Below are 18,148 nucleotides of genomic sequence, written 5' to 3' on the forward strand. Positions count from 1 at the left end.
CATTTATCCGTTTGACAAGTCGGTAATCATTTCGTAAAGCGCGAAAGAAGAAAAACTACCATGTGCCGTCTGCGGCGGCAGCACCAACTAAACGCTGTGACGACGGGAGGAGGTGCACCATGATTGGACGATGCCCAGGATAAGCATTCAAATAAACTTCGGTTTCGGTTCTGTAAAACAACATGCTTGACATCCGAAGTTACCTGACGGGTATTCTCGATATCTCCGTAATCGTCATACCCCGTTTCTGCCATGTTGTCGGCTGTAAAATGGCTAAGATAAGCCTCCCAGGACGGTTTGGAACCGTAGCAATCACTAGCCGAGGCCTAGGCAGTGGATGAACGCTCCGCATCAACGCAGACACTCATATGCCATGCGCTTTTCCCCCATGTTTGCCGCTTGCCTCACTCGTGCCTGTATGGTAAAAAGCGTGTTCGCACCATACGAAGGGTCGGCTGATTCTGGCGTGTGCCCACTGCCCGCAAGCAGGCGGTGCGTATGGCAACAGCACGCCAACGGGAACTCGCTAACGCGTCAGTGCCAGTCTGTGCGCATTATGCGAACACGCTCGTGGAGCAGTGAACGTTACGGCCAAAAATGGGGAACACAGTATAGAAAACATCGGCCGAAAAATGAAAATCAGCTTACAAGAAAAAAGGTACCCTCGGGGATTCGAACTTGCGACTTTCAAAATATCATACCTTGCGTTCGACGCCACTCGGCCATGGGCCAGCGCTGAGGACGATGCAAATATAATCTATATAAAGTATAACCAGTTTGCACTTTTACTTAGTTTAAGCGTTCTAAGCAGCTTAGGTGACTGTTGCAGAGCGTTTGTGCACTAAGCGTCCCCCAAAGTTCCACAATATCTCACGTCTAGCAAATGCATTTCTTAGGCGGCAAAGTGTTCGCAGATGCGTAGTCGTGCTGCTGACCGCTGCGGTTGTTTACCCAGTACGAAAAGGTGCTTCCTGCTCCCTAGCCTTACGCTGTACGGTAAAAGTTTCAGTTTATTTTATTTCCTTAGTAACAATATTGGCTTCGCTGACTTCTCCCGCCTTCAAGTGGCCTTATATTTTCCTACTAGCGTACCAGTCAGCGAAGGGTCAAATGTGCGCTTGTGCAGCGTTTGTGTTGAGCGACCTGAACCTTGAGCTTGATACAGTGTAATAACTAACAAACTAAAGAAACGCACATTCTTCCATTCACACACGGGCCGTGGCTTACTTTCAACTAAGCGAACGAATTCCGGCAGGCAGACGGAACGCTGTTCCATAAACGCTCGGCCGACTGGCTCTCTCGGAAGGACGGTGAGTCGTCTAGTAGCGCAGTCAAGCCAAGTCATCTCCTCCTGACGTCACACAAAAACACCACAGAAAAAGGGCGAGGATGCAGAGTGGATTACAGCATTTTCAAAATGATTTAACTAATAATAAATTCGCGTAAACGCACTAAAGAGTGGTCGAAACAAGGCCTGTAGACTCCGGACTACAAGTTGTGCTAGTAATCCCGCAATCACTTCGGTGTCCCTTTAAGGCCGAAGTATCATTTCAGTAGGTCAGTTAGGTACGTGTGCATGTTTTGTATTTGGGGCAAATAACTAAGAATAGTTTTCGTGCAAACCAATATAAGCTTCTAAAGCACTCTTCCACTGCACTGATAACTTTAGTGTCTTCTCTAAGCGTTCCTTGGTTTCAACCAATGGTCTCATAACAGCCGCTTGTGTGCGTGTCAATGCGCAAACTTCGTAAATTTTAATTACTCGCTTCGCCACCATTTCAGTGATCCTATTGCCTCCTACGTTTAACAGTTCAGCTTGCCGATAAGCTACCGCGCCTTTTGTTGTGACTTATAACCATGCTTACTAATGAAAGTAGAAACCGGTCTAGCGGCCTCATTGTGGCTGTCAGATCGTGTTTCTTTGATGTGTTTTCTAACGCCTGGCATTTCTGCCCAGATGAATGGACTGCAGGTGAAGGTGCGGGGGGCACTGTCAATCCGAATGCGTACAAGGAAGACGGCGGCAACAAAAAGACCACTGAGAAGAAAACAAGCAAAAAGACAACGCGGACTTCGACTAAACAGCGTGGCGGGTCCTCGGAAACCATGGACAGCAGCAAAAAAGAAACCACTGAGAAGCAAACAAGCAAGAAGACAACCCGCACCACGACTCAACAGCGTGGCGGGACTTCGCAAACCGTGTACAGCAGCAAGAAAGAGACCACTGAGAAGAAAACAAGCAAGCCGACAGCGCGCACCACGACTCGACAGCGTGGCGGGACTTCGGAAACCGTGGACACCAGCACGAAAGAGACCACTGAGAAGAAGACGAGCACGACGACAAAGCGCACCACGACTCAAGAGCGTGCCGAGACTTCGGAAACCGCGGATAATTTCATCGGTGAGTGCATTTGACAGCGCGTTGTCCACTCCAGTTCCACAAGCACGTGTGGCTTAACGCAGGTGTTTAACTGCCTCAGCTTAACGATTCAATCCAAATTAGTATAATTTGACGTTCACGAGGCATTATAAAAAGCACGTCAGTTTGTTTGCTTTCATTGGCCGAAGTATTATGTTGAAACAGGTGAAAAGAATGTCAGGATTGAAAAAGTCTTATGTCTTTTAAACACAAAGTTGCCCAAAGTTGTGACGACAACTTCTCAATATCAGTTTTCCATGGTCTGTTTTACTCCGCCGAAAATCCATATTTGCCATTACACGCGGCGTATTTCTCACTAGACAAAGTTTCTGAAGCAACCATTGGGGACCCGCCGCGGTGGCTCGGTGGCTCGGTGGCTAAGTAGTTGCCCTTCTAAGCACCAGGACGCGGGTTCGATTACAGCCCGCAGCGGACGCATTACTGATGGAGGCGAAAAGACAAAACGCCCGTGTGTACGAGATTTCGGCGCACGTTAAAGATCCCCAGGTCGTCAAAATAAACCCGGAACACTCCACTACAGCGCGTCTCATCGTCTGCGTTGCGTCGGCGCATTAAACCCTGGAATCAACCAAGCAAGCTACCATGAGGCTTTCTAGACAGTCATTGTTAGCCGAAGCTGCCACAGGATCAGTTGTGAATGGTGGCAGCACGGTGGCATGTCGCATTGTGGGTGTGTGCCCATTCGGAACGAGATGGTGAGAGGATTTCTTCGCGAGCGGTAGGTATGGCGAGGCGACGTGGTAATATCGGTGATCATCGGGCATATGCATTGACACCATATCAGTAAGCCTGTAGTGAAAAGATTGCTTTAGTTTTTTTATGGGCTCAGTAGCAGCACTACGTTTGCGTGCCATAAAACACCCAGGAAGATTGTGATCGGCGTTTCTTACCAGATGTACCGGGCGAAATGCTCGGGGTGCTGTTAGGGATTCTCGCGGTTTAGAAGAACATCCTTTAAGAGCAACGGGATGGCTCACGTGACAGCTAGCAGGTAGCATACAGTTATTCGGCGACCCATTTGTACATAATGCCCATGATGAAAACAAGCGGAAAAATATAATTACAACACATCAGAGCACCTACCCTCGCTTGTCGAATGGTTAAAGGCTTCCAGCATGGGCCCTCGGTATTCGTATCCGCCATGCGCACATGGCCTTCCGTATAACCGCATCTATAAGTAATGCATGCGAAGTAGAGAATCTGCAGCTTGCTGCTTTAACTACACATTAGCCGAAGGTGACCAACGGTGGGTTTGAAAGCGGTTGAAGGTGTTCGAATTCACGAAGGTTTCTCCAGAACTACAAGATGGAAAGCAAGGCTGTCGGGGAAAATGTTGAGGTGGTAAAATCCCACATCCTAAAGATACAAGGCCTGCCGGGTAAGATAAAATGAAGAAAACTCAGGACTGCCAAAAATATTTTGAACAAAGCGCTGCGATGTGTTGATAACCTCTCCAAAGGAAGCTAGAAGGAATGATGACACAAGCATCTCAGTCATCATTAAAGGTGGCAGGCGCTCCGAAATGGCGAAGACGCCAAAGGACGAAGAGACAACATAATTATCCCACCGAAACTGTTTGCGTCTCACCCGTTTAGATTTTTTGGGGATCTATGGGAACAAAAGATTTTCAGCAAGCAGTAAAACTGGTGACAATGAGCGAGACAACCCCGCTCACCTGCCTCCAACACTACGGACACCAGGTCGGCTACTTTTAACAGCGCTTGATTAAGAGGCCAGCACCACAAAAAATACTGCGTGGTTGTACATCTGGGACCGGACTGACAAGCCGACCTGTTAAGAGGTCTCAGGCATTGGAATTATCCCATTCATAGACAGCATGTTATAAATATCCTGGTACATCCGCTCGAGGAGAATAGCGGTAGAACCGAATGGGGGAAACGCATGAATGCCAGCTTTACTGATGTCGCGTGAACAGCTGGAGAGGTTGCCTTGACCAGCTGAGATAGGTGGAAGCAGGAATGCTGTTGACGTGCTTGAGAAAACTCACATATCATGCACCCTTGAAAAACCCCGAAGCTCAGCACTGAATAAAAAAACTACACACAGGCGATAAACACTCACACCTCTAACTGATAATTCCAAAATACAATTCAAATGTAAACCCAAAACTTTCTACCATAAAGTTCTACACAATTAGTTCAAATCAACTAATTTCATCGCCCTCTAGGTGATCTCTCTAACCCTGAACTCCCTAATGTTGTCCTACTATTGCGTCCCGTTTGGACTAGCCTACCTCGCTGACGTGTTGCACCCGCTGCGTGGCCGCGACTCGGTGGTAGCCGTCCTCGTCTCCCTTCGGTGCCGGCGTTCGATGCGCGCGGCCGTTGTCCGTGCGTCCTCAAGTTTCGTCGGTGGCTACCCCCTGGTAGCCAGATGCCGCTGGAGGTCCCACGCACGTTCGGCACGAACGTAGCCTTTCGGGGTAGGCGAAACGAAGGTCGACGGAGCGTAGACGTTCGCCGCTGGTGCCCGTCCGCCTCCGCTGGGGCCACGAAGACACAGGTTCACGGTGCGCCTAGGGTGACGCAGACGACGCGAAGTCTGCCCGTTCCCGCCCAGGCTTGGTAGTGATAGTCGTTGGCCTGGCCACGTCCCCCTGGATCGTTCTTTCAATGTCACGTGCTCCTACCACCTCCTGTTTTCTGGCCTCCCGTTCCTTTCCCCTCGTTTCTCATTGTGCACCCCACTTTTAACCCCTCTCGGCTCTCTCTGGCGCACTCTCATTGGCTCCTTGCCTTTTCCATGCCCATATATGGTTAACATGTCACTGGTCTTCTGCGCGATGTTCTCTAATTGGCTTCCCTATTTGACCATGATGCCCCGGGGTTTAGGCGCTGGCAATCTCTCATTGGTGCGCTCCTGGCGCGCACTTGAAATGGCCGCTTCCTTGTTCGTTTTTTTCCCCTTTTCGGTGGGTTTTGATGCATCCCCTCTACGGGGGTGCCCATGAAACATGAACACTGAAGTCCTCCATCTTTCGGCGCGTATAACTGGAAAACGCTAATTGTGCTAGCGTTCCTTGTACCCAGGTTGATGTGTGTGTATCGTTACTGGTTCATCATGTGTACCCAGTTCATTAAAACAGGAAGGTTAAATATTGCCTATTCGCGCGTCTTCATAGGTCTTCCAAACACAGCAAGGTGTATCGCTTACTCTCTTCAACCTCTGCTTCACCCTCGGCGAGGGTCAGCCTTGCAAGCTTCACCCTCTGTGAGACATTTAGCATCCTTGCTAAGCTCGATGATCTTTACATGGTCCCGCAGCTTGCACGCATAACCATATCTCAGGTGTAAAATTTTAGCCTAGTTATCACAAACAAAAGCAATGTCTATGCTCACATAGATTCGTAAACGTTGGCTTTTTCTTCAGGTTTCGCAGTCGGCCGCCTCACTATCTTCATCGCTTAATAAGGGTTTTCTTTTAACACCCATCACTGTCCCCTCCAAGTAAAAGTGCTGCATATGACGTATTTGCTACGGACAGTCTAAAAATATATAATTCCTAGAAAGATGTCCTTGCATGTCGCATCCCAACTATGAACAGAACATTTTGTAAATAATTAAACTTCTTTTGTTTCTTTTGCTTGGGAGAATAACTCATAATTTACGGAACTGCGCCTGTGGTCACCCAAGTTTACACATTTCATCGTATCGTGATCACAGAGGTAGTAAAGCAGCCATGTCTTATAACCCGAATATTCGAAACAGGGCGTGATGGGCACTCACGTCATTACAATGTGACAATTTTTGTTTCATTCTGCCGTTACCATCGAGTCACCTGCTCTATGTCATCATCATTTTGTGTTCTCTACGAAATTAAACCATTCCGAAAGGTTTACCTTTGTGGCTATTTTTAAAGAATCGCAGCTGCGTATGCTGCGTAATGGTTTGCCGTCTCTAATAGAAAGAAGTGTCATGTCACGCAGAAATGCAGTCAGGCTCCATGGAATAGGAAATGTACTTCATGTTGTGCAGAATCCACCGTATGAGAATACCTCTTTTTGACGTCTAAGCGGAACCACAACTTGTCGCTTGCCCTATACAAGCTTATCAATGTCGTTTTTTAACCGCCATTTAAAGTTCCGTTTCGTTCCTTAAAAAATATACGTGGACACTCGAATGCTGTCTGCTGTTTTCCGACCAAAATAACAGTAATTCAAAACTGTCGGCTTTCACGGTTTGGACGGCTGTTTATCGGAGGGTGGTATTCAAATTTATCTTATTCCTAGCCCACGTGACCATTGCCTCTTTTCGGAAGACACGTTTGCATGGTGCGCAACAGCTCGCCTACGTGTCAGATGCCTCAATTCTGTAAGGATGACCAGGGTCTGTATGCGGAAAATATTGGCCGGAACCGAGCTCCTAGGGAGACTTGTTTGCCGGTTTGTGCTGCCCAACAGTATTGACACCTTCCGGCCTCTTTGCCCTGCAAGATCTTCTGCTCATCAAGACTCTCATTTCGCATGCTCCTACACTAAAACACCCACAAGTGCTCCTCATTTCCTGGTGCATTCTGTATCCTCCTCTCCAAAACTTGAAAACCACGTTGGGAACCACACAGCCACTTCCATGTATGCTTAGCGGGAGTGGTTAGGAGATCAGGAAACATATTTTAGCTCAAGGTATAAGCTTCTAACACAACACAGCTCCATCACTGAATAAATATTTGTGTTTTACAGCCACGGTACAATTTACCTATCCCAGCAACATGAAAGCTCAAAGTTTAGGCTTCAAATTTCCTGCAAATTGCAACAAGTGCGCATTGCAATCGCTTACTCGAAGAGGCGTTTTCCCCACAAACGACTTGGTGCCTAAACGTTCCCATTTTGTTCCCGCAGAACCTCCTACTACTCCGCGTTCAACACCGAAGCCACGCAAGTCTTTCTTGGGCGTCCTGATATGTACGGTCAGCCATCGTGCACTCAGTCAAATACAGTACCCACCGGATGGCCTTTGCGACATACTATTCTACACGGACGTCTACTACGACGGCAGCAAGGAAACCTTCCGTGGAACCTACGACACGTACAGTTTCGAATTTTTTCGAAAGCAAGCGCGTTCGTTCGACAACAGCAGTCGGACGGCCTACGGAGTCTCGTTCAATTATCAGTAAGAGGCACAGGTCAAGATTTCTGTTTTAATTGGTCAAAAGAAATCCACGCTCTAGATAAAAGACAGTTCATTATACCGAATGACCTGAAGGCCATTTTTTTTGTTTTTTTCTATAATCTGTCTAACTATCGCTATCAACGTTATTATAACGATTGAACGTGGAACTTACTCGAAATCTGCATTTTTGTGGAAGTGGAGGCCTTTCCCCTTTTTTTGAGTGTTTTAAATGATTTGCTTAAGTTTACGTTTCTCAAAATTTTGTACACGAATTATCTCCCATTAGCCTACACTAATGATTTACTGTGGAAGTTTCGCGAAATATGCATTATTGTGGGAAAGCACAATGTTACACGGCTAGCCATGCTCGGTTTTTTTGTATATTCTTTATTTCTTTGGTTTTTCAAAATTCTGCTCGTTCAATTACCTCCATTTAGGCTAGTATAAGGGTTAAATGGGGAACTAAAGGTAGAAAGGTGGCATTTCAAATATTACTCATATTTCGGGGTTAATCAAAATTTTGTTCTTCCAATTATCTTCATTTACGCTACTATAGCGAACACTGGTGGAACATCCGTGAAGTCTGCATTTTTGTGGAAATAAACGACGTTAAAGGGCTTTCCATTTTCGGTGTTTTTATTACTCCTATTTTCGGTTTTTCAAATTCTTTTCCACCAGGAACCTTCATTTACGCTATTAAAACGACTAAAGTAGAACTTCCGTGAAACCTTCGATATTGTGGGAATGCAGGGTGTTTCACGGTAATTGCTGCGGGGGTACTCGAAAAGGATGCTAAGCTTTAAAAACTGTTGCCGGTGATCCTGGCTTCCAGGCTGTTTCATTCCCTCATTGTTGTTCGGAAGAAGAAGTGTTTGAGAAGTAATTCGGAATAAGTATTCTTGACCATTCCTGGATTCTGTTTACGTGTAGATATAATTGTGTGATTTTTTTTGGGGGGGGGGGCGTCGAAATGTAATTGCTAAAGGCGTGGTTGGTACGTGGATTTTAACCTTGCTAGTCTTGCTCATTTTTTCAATGTCAGCATGCCAGCATTCTTGAGCACTTCCATTAGCCAGCCTGCTTATTTACACATGTTATGAATTGATCGTACGGCTTTCCTCTGATTGCTTCGTAGCTTCGCAATTTGTTTTTCTGGTACCCTAAGCATGTTCTAATATTCAAGAATATGCGCACGTGCAGTACTCACGTACAGGCATGGACACATGAATGCGAACACGAATGTATGAACGGTAACACGCAAAATTATTTTAATACTCTTAGCGGAGGTCGAATAAGGGCACAGTGTTTGTACATTTCGAATGTCACATCTTAGAACTTTCTTATTGTAATGAAGGGATGCGCAAATTTGACTTGCCTGGAACAAAATCACCTTTTTTTGCGTTCCAGTTCATATTTAGGTGTTCCCATATTGTTTGTTCATGACTGTACGTGTTATACGCTAGCAAGTTACATTCATAAGGGGTTAGCGGTTGGCATCGTCCCAGAAAGAATAATCGTTTCAATGCAATTGATGCCATATTATTTATGTGAGCTTACCATTTACGTTCGGCGGCAAAGGTGAGGCAGAGGTACTTGTGATCACTTCCTCTCGGAAAATGGTGTTATTATTGGTATATTAAAACTCTGACCATTCCTTTTTCCTTGTTCCAGTCGTTACTGCCGATTTGTTTTGCATTAAGTAATATTGGCCAATCAGAGCACCAGTTTCATACTATTTCTAGTGCTGTGGTTAGGGCATGATGATGTCCTTGAGAGTTTATTTAGTGATAAATTATACATTTATCCTGAAAAAGTGTGACGGTGAGAGATATCTCAGACGTTAAGTCCTTCATAAAGGTTTGAACGAGGTCAGAGCAAATAAACAACCCTGTGAAACACCGGATGTTAAGAGAATAGTTGTAGATAGTTGGCCATGGAAACTAAGATATTGTGTGCTTCCGGTAGGATAATGTTTTATGCAATCGGTAGCAAAACCATTGCCTAAATTACACTCTAATTTTTATGAGTTCTCGCGGAAAAGTTATTCGAAAATTCCAAAAGTTCAATACGATAAGGCCGACCTGGCTTTGGTTGATAACACTTGCGGATAAATCATGGATCGGTCCTGTTAGTCGGGTGAGTTTAGAAAGTTCTCAATGGAAACCATGTTTGGAAAGTAAGATATGGTCAAGTAGATTTCTTGGACTGCATGTATAATATATAATTGTGAAGTGAGTAACGACATCTTTTGGTCCTGACTGTAGTATCTGTGTATGTTTTTCTTTTTCCTTTCAACTGCATTAGTACATGTAGTTAATAATTGATTAGACACAGATATTTTGCATTCCACTCCACATGTCTTTTTGAGAAACAAATTTTGTATGTTGTTTGGTCCTGAGCCTTTTTTCCGCCAAGTGGGAGGAGCGTAGGAAAGAAGCCCGGTTATCAGGGGCAACTTCAATGGTTTTTGATCGAAATGTCGATAGGTAATATATTGCCGTTATCGATCATTAACACTGGCTGGAATTAGGTATTGAGCGAAGACGCCTACAAAACCAGCCGAGCGACTGGCCGACGGCTCATTACGAATCAACTTAAAAACCAAACATGGCCCCAACAACATTCGTACTGTAATGAATACGGCTCTTTGTAATTTTCTGGAGTGTAATAAACTTAGTATTGTTTGTGAACTTCATAAATCTCAACACTAGCGCAAATGCTACTCCTATTATGGCATACGATGCCAAGACGGGGCGCTTCGGCGACTAAGTTTCCCCATAGCGACAAACTCCATATGCGTGTGCGACCGGCACGAGAGCAGAAATTATTAAGTCAGTGACGTGCTGAAGAAGAGATACGGGAGGTAATTTTTGCAATAAAAGATAAATGTTAACCAAAGCTTTTGAGGTAATGCGTCACGAAAACGTGCGGCAAACCTATTTCTTTAGTCTGAAATCGGAGTCTTAGTCCTACTTATTGCGATCGTTTTTTTCTGCTTGAAGCTACGGCAAGGGCTTCCGGGAATCTTACCATGCAAGCATTATTCACGAAATATTCCCTTTACCAGCTAGGAATACCTCAAACCAAATAAAAACATTTATGCGAAACTGGAAGGGTCGGCCTCCATCTAGTAAAGGTACATTACTACGATGTTTACCTTGCAAGCAGCAGTACCATTTTCTATGTCCGCTTGGTTGAGGCCGTAATTTCTTTGCAAAATATCCCCCTACCGTCAAGGCCTGTGTTGGTCGAAATCAATTAACATAAAGTCGGCACCCTGCATAAAATTCCGACAACTGGGATGACCACGAGTCAAGCACGGTCACCCACACAATTAAACCATCCCAGTAACGTCACGATAACAAAGGTCAAGACATATGAACAGTTCAAGTGGAGCGTAAGGAAAGATGTTGGGCGCTGGTGTTGTAGCCGACCGCTCCTGCTGTAGATAAAAAAGGCAAGGGGAACGGATGCATACATCACGGCCGTATGTCCTTGTGCCAGCCGTGTCTCCATGTCCGCCCCATAAAGCGTTGGCGCGAAAAACTGAAGAAAATCGTGATAGGTAGTTGAGACATGCCGCGGCGGCCGCTTTTCTGATGGAGGCGAAAAGCAAAAACGCCCGTGTGTACGAGATTTCGGCGCACGTTAAAGATCTCCCGGTGGTCAAAATTAATCCGGAGCCCTCCACTACGGCGCGCCTCATCGCCTGCGTTGCGTCGGCGCGTTAAACCCCCACAATCAATCAATAGTTGAGACATGAATACAATGAGGTTTACTTCCATCGACGTCAATACAGAGGTGAAAAAAGCGGACGGAAAAATAGCTGCAACCATGAAGCTTGACTGAGCATCGTCCGCCGATGCAGTAATGACAAGCTAAAAGAGTAAGGTGTACATTAAGGAAAATGATTATACTAAGCACAAACATACAGAGTGGCGCAAATACACGACACACAAGAAAGAAGACACGGACAGGCGCTACACTTCCAAGAGTTTAATAGCAATTACCGCAACGTACATATATACGCACATCCCGACATGCGCAATAGAGATGCCCACAGCGTCAGCGCAAGAATTTATCTAAAAACCGCCCCTCGGCCTTAAAAAATACCACCGAAGTGTCACAGACGCAGTCACTTCCCTTCAATCTGATATGATGCGCATCGAGCAATTCTCGGCCTTCTGATATCTGCTCTTTCCTAGTATCTTTGTCTTAGAACATCATGGCTCGCTCTATGTGCAGGAATCACAATTCGCTCTTAAATGTGCGCCCTTATTAGATTTTAAATTTTGCGCATTCTCCCTTAGGCGGTTCTTCAAACATCTCCCAGTTTGGCCGATGTAGGACTTTCCACAGGTAAGGGGGATTTCGTAAACCACCCCTCCAGCGCAATCAACGAACGGCTTCTCATATCGTTTTTCGCAGGCTCTCTTTTTGCTAGTAGTAGCAATGCAAGAGCAAAGTTGTCTGAGCGTACTCGGAGCAGAAAAAACGACGGACACCGTACCTCGTCGTGTCCTTTTTTTAGGTTATGCGACAACTTGTGTAGGTACAGATCCACCTCAGGCCGCATGTTATTTCTTAGCTGCGCTTTCGTCCTTGGATTACTACCCTTAACTTTTTGAAGGAGGGTTTCGGCCACCGCATTCACGACCGACACAGGGAAGCCAGCCTACAAAAGTCGCTTCACCTGATATTCAAAACTCGACTGCATTATGTGTGCGCACGATTTCCTCAAAGCATATTCTAGGCAGAGACTGGCAATGGCCCGCTTAACTGACTTAGAGTGTGCCGAGTCATACGGTAGCAATTCTTTTCGAGACTGAGGTGAACAGGACCAACACACATGTCCCTGCCACACCTTAATATTCAGGTCTAAGAACTGGATGGCATCATCATGCGGCAACTCATGAGTAAAAGTCAGGCCTTTTCCAATGCTCGTAAAATTGTCTAAAACACATTTCATCAAGTCAGGTTGCGTCACAGAACCCTGTTTGCGAAAAACAATTAAAAAATGATCTACATATCTAAAAACCTTCAACACAAAAGGAGGACTAAAAACATGCTCCCATGCGTGGTCTCCCGTAATTCCCTTTCAAAATAGTACCGGCATGACAGTTAACAACGTTTTAACCTTGTTAGAGGCCTATCTTAACAGTACATTAATATCATTTGACAAGCGCCTGTATGTGCAGAAAAAGGGTACTTGTTTTGGTTCGCGCCGGGCCCCTATCCTCTGTAATATATTCTTAGCACAGATAGACGAGGCATTGGAGCGTGTTTTTAGTCCTCTTTTAGTGTTGAAGGTTTTCAGATATGTAGATGATTTTTTAATTGTTTTTAGCAAACAGGGTTTTACGCAACCTGACTTGGTGAAATGTGTTTTAGACAATTTTAAGCGCCTTGGAAAAGGCCTGACTTTTACTCATGAGTTGCCGCATGATGATGCCATCCAGTTCTTAGACCTGAATGTGAACATCTTCGACAGAACTCTGTCTGGTTGGGTTAAACTTAAGAGGCAAATACACCAACCAAGGGCGTTTATTCAAAGCGGTCCCAACGTTTCGGAGCCAACTCGGCTCCTTCATCAGGGGTGACTGTGTACGACAAGAAGCAGCGGTTATATAGGTGTCTTCTTCTTTTTCTTTTTTCTTACTGTATTCTTTCCCTTGCGCGTCGGAGGCCGTGGGCGTAGATGGTGGGAAGGGCTCCGAGGGATCTGTTCAGGCCTTGCCGGTTCCCTTGTATGTGCCAAGACTCAAGCAGTAATCTTTGTGAGTAATTCGTTTCGGTGCCAATCACCTGCGCGCCGTCAAAGTTAATCCGGTGGTCAGCTTTTTCGCAGTGCTCGGCCAATGCACTGCGCTGAGTGTCGGACTTGCGAACGTCATTTTCAAGAAGTACCCCGATTTCCGAAGCCTATATCTGCGACTGATCGGCCGGAATGGCTCAGCGCCTGGTTTTTATGGGCTACCAAAAATTCATAAACCCGATGTGCCCCTCCGGCCTATTGTGGACTTCACAACTTCACCACTTCGAGCCCTGTCCAACTTCCTTCATCAGGTTCTCCCCCTCTCGTCGGCAAAACGCCCACCCACGTCAAGAACGCCGGCCACCTCGTCGAACTTGTCTCCGAAGTGCCGATCGACCCTGGGGACAGACTCGTCTCTTTTGACGTCGTGTCGCTTTTCACCAGCGTCCCTGTTTCCCTGGCCGTCGCGACCGCCACAAGTGCTCTCGAGAACGACGACAGCCTGAGCTCCAGGACCTGCCTTAGCGTCGGCGAGATAACGCAGCTTCTACAGTTCTGCCTGCAAAGCACATATTTCTGCTACAAGCAGGAATATTTCAGGCAAGTAAGTGGAACTGCGATGGGGGCAGCTATTTCCGTGACCACAGCCAACCTTGTAATGGAAAAAATTGAAAGGACCGCTCTGGAAAATTTCCCCGAAAAGCCCAAGGTGTTTCTCCGGTACGTGGACGACTGCTTTTGTGTCATCAAAGAAACAACAGCAGACAACTTCCTGCCGCAGCTAAATTCGATTGAACCAGCCATCCAATTCACCATGGAAAAAGAAACGAACAGCACCTTACCATTCCTCGACGTTTTAATAAAAAGACAGCCAGACGGACTAAATTTCACAGTATACAGGAAACCCACCCACACCGGCCGCTACCTGCAATTTGATTCCTGCCACCCAAATTCCCACAAATCTTCTGTGGTGTCAGCTCTCTTACTTAGAGCCAGAACTATATGCTCAACCGAAGAGGACCGGAAGAAAGAAGAAAAAGCCGTAATCTCCGACCTGAAGAAAAATGGATACACGAGCAACTTCATACGACGCGTAAAACGCCGTCGCCCCCAGCCGGGCTGCAACCAAGGAAATTCCTCTGCACTGACGCCGCCGGTCAACAACCCCTCTCCTGTCTCCGCCGTCTGCCCCCCCACCCCCTCCGCACGCCGACCCACATGTATTTCCGTCCCCTATGTTAAAGGAACGAATGAAACATTATCCCGCATTCTTCGCAAGGAAGGCATTGTCATCTCCCACAAGCCAGTGTCAACTCTTGGACGGCTCATACCTCGACCTAAAGAGCGGCCGCCAAAAGAAAAATCACAAGGGGTCGTCTACGAAATTGCTTGCGCACAATGCCCCGCTAGTTATGTTGGGGAGACCATGAACTTCCCGGAACGCCTCCGCCAACACAAAAACGACGTTCGCAAGTCCGACACTCAGCGCAGTGCGTTGGCCGAGCACTGCGAAAAAGCTGACCACCGGATTAACTTTGACGGCGCGCAGGTGATTGGCACCGAAACGAATTACTCACAAAGATTACTGCTTGAGTCTTGGCACATACAAGGGAACCGGCAAGGCCTGAACAGATCCCTCGGAGCCCTTCCCATCATCTACGCCCACGGCCTCCGACGCGCAAGGGAAAGAATACAGTAAGAAAATAGAAAAAGAAGAAGACACCTATATAACCGCTGCTTCTTGTCGTACATAGTCACCCCTGATGAAGGAGCCGAGTTGGCTCCGAAACGTTGGGACCGCTTTGAATAAACGCCCTTGGTTGGTGTATTTGCCTCTTAAGTTCTTAGACCTGAATATTAAGGTGTTGCAGGGGCATGTGTGTTGGTCCTTTTCACCTCGGTCTCGAAAAGAACTGCTACCGTATGACTCGGCACACTCTAAGTTAGTTAAGCGGGAAATTACCAGTCTCTGCCTAGAATCTGCCTTGAGGAAATTGTGCGCACACATGATGCAGTCGAATTTTGAACATCAGGTGAAGCGACTTTTGTCGGCTGGCTTCCCTCTGTCGGTCGTGAATGCGGTGGCCGAAACCTTCCTTCAAAAAGTGAAGGGTACTAACCCAGGCAGCACAGGACTGTTCGGCCTAAAACAGGCCGGTGTACTTTGGCCGGTGATTTTCTGTCCGGCCGTTTTCCGGCAGCCATGTTCGGCCCATGTCCAAATGTGGGCCTTTTGGCCGTATACGGCCGTACTCCCATGGCTGTCCAACGGCCAGTGTCCGTCGGCCAGTCGACCGGCTTACGGTCATACGGCCAGATTCCAGCCGTAGGGCTCCGGCCATTCCAAAGCCACCCGTGTACGGCCGAAGTACGTCCGCCGGAGGACAGCCGAGATGCGGTCGTCGGACTCCAGCCGGACTACAGCTACCGGAAATACGGCCGTGCTACGGGCATTGGAGTTCAGCCACAGTACGTTAGCTGTACTGAGGCCGGTCACTGCATGTCGCGCAATCAGATGACTCATTCGCGCAGTGCAGAAGCAGCCCAAACCCAGCATTTTGGGTCCAATGCAGCCACATCAAAGTGAGCTCGCGCGCAACCACCAGCCGTCAAGCTTTCAGCGCAGCCTTGCTTAATTACCAGCCTCAGTTGACAGCAAAATTCATTTATTAAACAGTGCTCACAAATTGTCGTTCCTTTAATTGCTGTGTCTCATTTACTGCCGAACACAGAAAATATTCAGTTCTTTGTAGAGCTTGAATAGATGTATTTTCCAGGTCCTGATATCCTCTGTGGGGCGGCTTACCTGTAATAAACGGGGAAAGAGGAGGGGGGGGTGCGGAGGGCGCATACTTTAGTGGGTTGAATTTCAATAAATTGCGCCGCTTTTAGCCAATTTCTTTTAGGGCAATATTCCGGAACACTTTCATGCTATGACTACATAAACTATTTTTATAACAGTTGCTTGACCAATTTTGATGTATATAAAACCGGTGTGAATGCCTTTACGAAGCGTTTTGGTTCTCAACAAAACACTCAGGAGCATTTAACATAACTCCTTCACAAAAAAGTATGTCCAGTTTTTGCCCATTTTTCTTGCAAAGACATTTTCTACTCGATCAACTTTTCTGATGATCTTGCGCAGGGCTGATCCTAAGAAGAAGCGAACAGGTACTTTCATTTTCAATCTATTTTAATGTTGTTTTTATGAGTATACGTTCACACCACTTAATAGTCCAAAAGAGCTTAATTTTCTTCTAATGTCATACTACGTTCAAAAAATTCTAGACGCGTCGCGAATGACGCCCTGCTTCAGGTGGCTGCAGTTGTATCCCTTTGTGTTCACGGAAGGAAAGGCGTAAAATTAGAGTTACATAATTTGTTTCAAACCAATAACATAGCAATGGTAGCATGTATACAGGAAACCTTGCATACTGCAACGAATAGGGAATAAATATTTTATTGGTCAAGGTTGAATGCGTAGGGTTCTTAACCCGTCGGAGGCAAACTTGCGCCTCTGGAAGTTTATTTATGTATTTATTTATTTATTTATTTATTTATTTATTTATTTATTTGTTTGTCTGTTTGTTTGTTTATTTATTTTTATTCATTTATTTATTTATTTATTTATTTATTTATTTATTTGATGCCTGCTTGCGTTTGCATGCATTACAGAAAACACTAAGCATTAAATATGAGACAAAATAACAAAATAATTCTACAAAGCGCGCTGAAAATCGTCAATATAAATAGTTAATGCAATCATACGTCGAAGATAATTACACTGCAGTATTGATGTAAAATAAAATGAATCGCGCAAGGCGTCACCTTTAAAGGAAAGTTAATAATTTGCTTTAAGCTAGCGGTCCCACTTTGCGATATGTAGAATGGCGCTTGGACATACTTCTCCCCTTCTACAACAGTTTTCGAATGATAGATATTACGAAAAAAGTTAAACCTGTGGTTTCGTCTGTGATCTTTCACGTCCTGCCATTTCAGTTTATTTTTACTTTCTCTCATGCTAAGTTGAGCGTGCCAATTACCTAATACGAATCGCACTGACATATTCTGTATGTTTTCGAGCGTATCAACGAGCTCTCTGGTGTAGGGATCCACGAAAACATATGCGTACTCCAAGATTGAGCGCACATGAGTGAAACACGGTTGTTCTTTTCAGTTAGATGGAGGTTCACTGAAATTTCGTCTCAGAAAGCCAAAAACATATGCAGCCGTAACTTTTATGGTGTAAACCTGCCTATTTAACCTCTAACCACTCCCTAAATAAACTCCTAGGTATTTATATTCCTCGGCCGTTGTCACAGCAGCATAATTTACGGTATACGCATCCAATTGGAATGAAGGTTTTCTTGTAAAGGTGCCGTTAACACACTGTTTAACATCCAAAAACTTTTCTGAATCAGCACACCAGGATGTTATGAAATGCGAATAAAGCCCCAGGTATACGGAATCACGTTTATTCGCTATAGTCCGGTTAACTACACAGTACTTTTGAACAAAGCTATAGGGCCAATAGTAATAACAATGCAGAAACCGATTCATTTAGTCCATAGGATGAAATGTACTACGCAGAAGGTGATATGCAACACCATCATTTGCTTTTCTGCAGTGCAAGAATATACAGTCAACCACTTTAAGGTTATCTATTGCAAGAGCCAAATCGTGCGTGAACTCAACAATCTGCGTTGAGCAAGAAAATCCTGACAAAATCCGTGTTTGCTAGGATGCTGGCGATTATGTTTACCCAAATGAGTCATATCCCAAGAGTAGCTAAGCTCACCTTCAAACATCGGAACTAAATTAACA

Source organism: Haemaphysalis longicornis, unplaced genomic scaffold (genome assembly GCF_048455015.1).
Source record: "Haemaphysalis longicornis isolate Haplotype H1 unplaced genomic scaffold, Haemaphysalis longicornis Haplotype H1 scaffold_3, whole genome shotgun sequence".
Classification (NCBI taxonomy): Eukaryota; Metazoa; Arthropoda; class Arachnida; order Ixodida; family Ixodidae; genus Haemaphysalis; species Haemaphysalis longicornis.